Genomic DNA, 3,678 nt, shown 5'->3' on the forward strand with positions numbered 1-3,678 from the left:
GCTGAAGCTGAATATAGAGCTATAGCCATTACTACTAGTGAGATTGTTTGGTTGCTTCGGTTTCTACAAGATCTTCAAGTAAAACATGCAACACCTGTTTCTCTCTTTTGTGATAACCAAGCTGCTATTCATATCGCTGCCAATCCTATTTTTCATGAACGTACCAAGCACATAGAGATAGATTGTCACTCCACTCGACAATATGTACAATCAAAGATATTTATGACTCATCATATCTCTTCACAGAACCAATTGACCGATATACTCACAAAGGCTCTTGGTCATGACCAGTTTCATAAGTTATTGGGCAAGTTGGGCATTTCCACAATTCATGCTTCAACTTGAGGGGGAGTATTGGAAGATCTTATGTGATTGTGATCTTATGCGATTGCGCAATCAGATGATATGTTTCCTTAAATATATAAATCAGAATATATATTTGTAATTATATGTAAAGATACGTTTCCTTAGTTATAGAGCTGGTACAACTTGTATATAACATTGAGATGTATTATCAACAAAGTAATTCACTCGGCTACTCTTATATACAGTATCTCCAGTTTTATCTATATTCTTTTATAATCTTAGGGCTCGTTTGGTGTGAGAGATTAGAAATAATAGTGATGGGATAAAAAAAATTATGTTGTTTGGTTGGCTAGTCCGGGATAACTTATCCCGGGATTAATAATTAGTACCGGGATAAGTTATCCCTCCCCATGGGTGGTATAGTAATCCCGGGATAACTTATCCCGAGATAAAATAGGTAAATGACAAATATGTCCCTTTAAATCCTTTTTATACATCATTTTTTACATTTATGTATATTTACATTTTTTTTAATACCATGTATAATAATATTTACTACTCCTTATTTTTATGATAATTATACATATTTTTCTATTAAAAAATTATACTATATAAATATAATTTTTATTTATGAATTTATTTGACTAATTCTTATGTTTATTTTATTTTGATTTCTCATAAATTTTCTTCTCTTTAATAAACTTAAGAGGGAAGTTCTATTTTTAAGCTAAATAAGAAAAAAGTTATATTTTTAAATACACATGGTACTTATCATGGGAATACATAAACAAAAATATTTAAGTTAAATAAAATAAAAGTTTTATTTTAAAAAATGAATAACTAAAGCTCACAAAGAAATATTTAAAAAGTTTAAATAAAGTGAAGGGTAATTTTGTAAACAAACAACTTGTTCTTAAAATTTATCAATATATATTATTTTGAATATAACAAATCAAACACTCAATAAGAAATAATCTCAGGACAACTTATCCCATCATAACTAATACCAACATAACTAATCCCAACATAACTTATCACATCATAACTCATATTCAAACCAAACGACCCCTTAAAGATTTTCATTAGAAAGATACACTTCCTAAAATTTTAGATATTGAGATAAAATTATATAGCAGGCAAAAATTCTCAGCGTTCGTGTGTTTATGTCCATGTAGATATATGATGGTCAGTTTAAGTGCAATTTTTTGCAAATTAGCTAAGAGCGATAAGAAAATATTCGTAAGATTTACGAGCACATAAAATTCAGTTGACGTCTTCTCCTTCGCTCAACATTATATTATACAGAGCTTTGCCGCTATTACAACACTTCGCTAACTCAAAGTGCCTTGCTATGAGAATCTAGCTTCATTAACGCTCAATTAAGTTTTGAACTAAGAAAAAATCATAATGTCATTCATGTATTTAAATAGAAGGATATTAAATATGAATATGATGACAAAGATTCTGACATTTACCAAATGAAGTGGCTGAAGAAGCTAAAAAAAACAACAAATCATCTCATTTTGTTTACATATTGTTGACTATAGTGTGTTAATATATAGTGTTTATATTATTTTTTTGGCTGCACACTTTGATTTGTTATTCATATTGCTGGGAGCTTATAAATACACCATAATATAGTTAATCTAATCGACATCTAATTTGTTAATTTTGTTTTATTCTTTTTTCATGTGTTTTTGTATTATACATCTCTATATCATTGGATTGAACAACAAAAATCTTATTCAATGACTTGTGGTTGAATAACCAAATAGCTAACTGTATGTTTTTGATTCATTGGTTCTATATTTTACTGTAATGACATAAAATTTACAGATCACGTGATGTTTATGAGTTCTTTTTATATAGTTAATTAACAATAATAGTATTATTTTATAGTTTATTTATCAATCTATATAGCTTTGCGAAAGTATGATTTATAGAAAAATATACATATAACATACAATCACACGTTCAATAATTTTTTATTTTATTACAATGTAACTAAAAAAGGTTCAAAAGAAATATTTAAATAAATTTTCTTATAGCAAACAATTAATTTAGCTTGAAATTGTTACATTTGAGACCATTTTCATATATGTTTTTATGGGCATGTTTCTTCTTTTACAGTGTCAAGCTAAAGTAGAGATATCAAGATGGACATAAAGTAAGGATAGTTACAAATGTCAATCCTTGGGAGCTTGTCCCAAGTGCTTGGAGATATTGTGCATTTTAAATTAGACCTAACACATAGGGATGGCAATGGGGCGGGGTGGGTTTAAGGCTATGTGGGGCGAGGCGGGTTTAAGGTTGTGCGGGGAGGGTGAGATGTGGGGCGGGTTGAAGTGGGTTTTTTGAAAACTAACGTGGGGCGTGGTGGGTTGCGGGTATATGTGATTTTATGTGGGTTCAAACTTAATTTTAACTTTTTACATCTTTTAAGAATCATAGAGCATTATTTATTAAGATAATTTCTTTAAACTACTAAAATATTCAAGATAATAATGAAAATGGTTCAATAAAAAATAATACAATTTTTACATGTTTCCTAGTTGACCTCTAAAAAACAATTTTTTAAGTCACTATCCTATTAAATTAATACAACTTAATGAAAAATGACTTTATTTTTATGAATTATATTTTTAGTATCAAACTTAACTAGAAAAAGAATATATTAAAAGTAATATGCGGTACGGGTTCATGCGGGGCGGGGTGGGGTGGGGCGGGTTGAAAATTAAATAAATTGTTATGCGGGGAGGGGCAGATTAAAATTTTTGCGGGTTAAGCTCAACCCGCACCTCCCCCACCCCGCACCGCTCCATTGCCATCCATAATCATGAGTACATGTTTTTTCTTATTCTATATTCGGTATCCGCTTTTAAGAAAGAAAGCCTATTTTTCAAATTATAAAGTTCAAGTTTAAAATTACCACAGTGTTACACACCAACGATTAGAAGAATAAACTTACAATATTACAAACAAGAAATTATGGGGTAAAGTTATTATAAACAAAAAGTAGGATAAAGAGTAAAATAAGATTATTAAATGATTAGAACAAAACAAGATAACAACACAATCATACCAACTCATTGATTATGTAAAGAGAGACTTTTTGTCATTACATGATAACAAATTTGGCAGTACAATAACATTCACATAACAAGAAATTTGTATATTAAAATATCAAATAAAAATCTAGTGATGCCTTACCAGAAGGTCTCTTACAGTAGAAATAATCCCAATAATGTAACATCCGGCAATGTTAAATAATTGAAGAGGCTTAGAATTGGAAATTTTCATTTTTGGAAAGAATTTTAAAGTTTTGGAAATTTGGCCAAGTATGGAAATCAGTGAATTTTTGGCCAACTTTGA

This window comes from Solanum tuberosum, unplaced genomic scaffold, assembly GCF_000226075.1.
Source record: "Solanum tuberosum cultivar DM 1-3 516 R44 unplaced genomic scaffold, SolTub_3.0 scf00614, whole genome shotgun sequence".
NCBI classification, from domain to species: domain Eukaryota; kingdom Viridiplantae; phylum Streptophyta; class Magnoliopsida; order Solanales; family Solanaceae; genus Solanum; species Solanum tuberosum.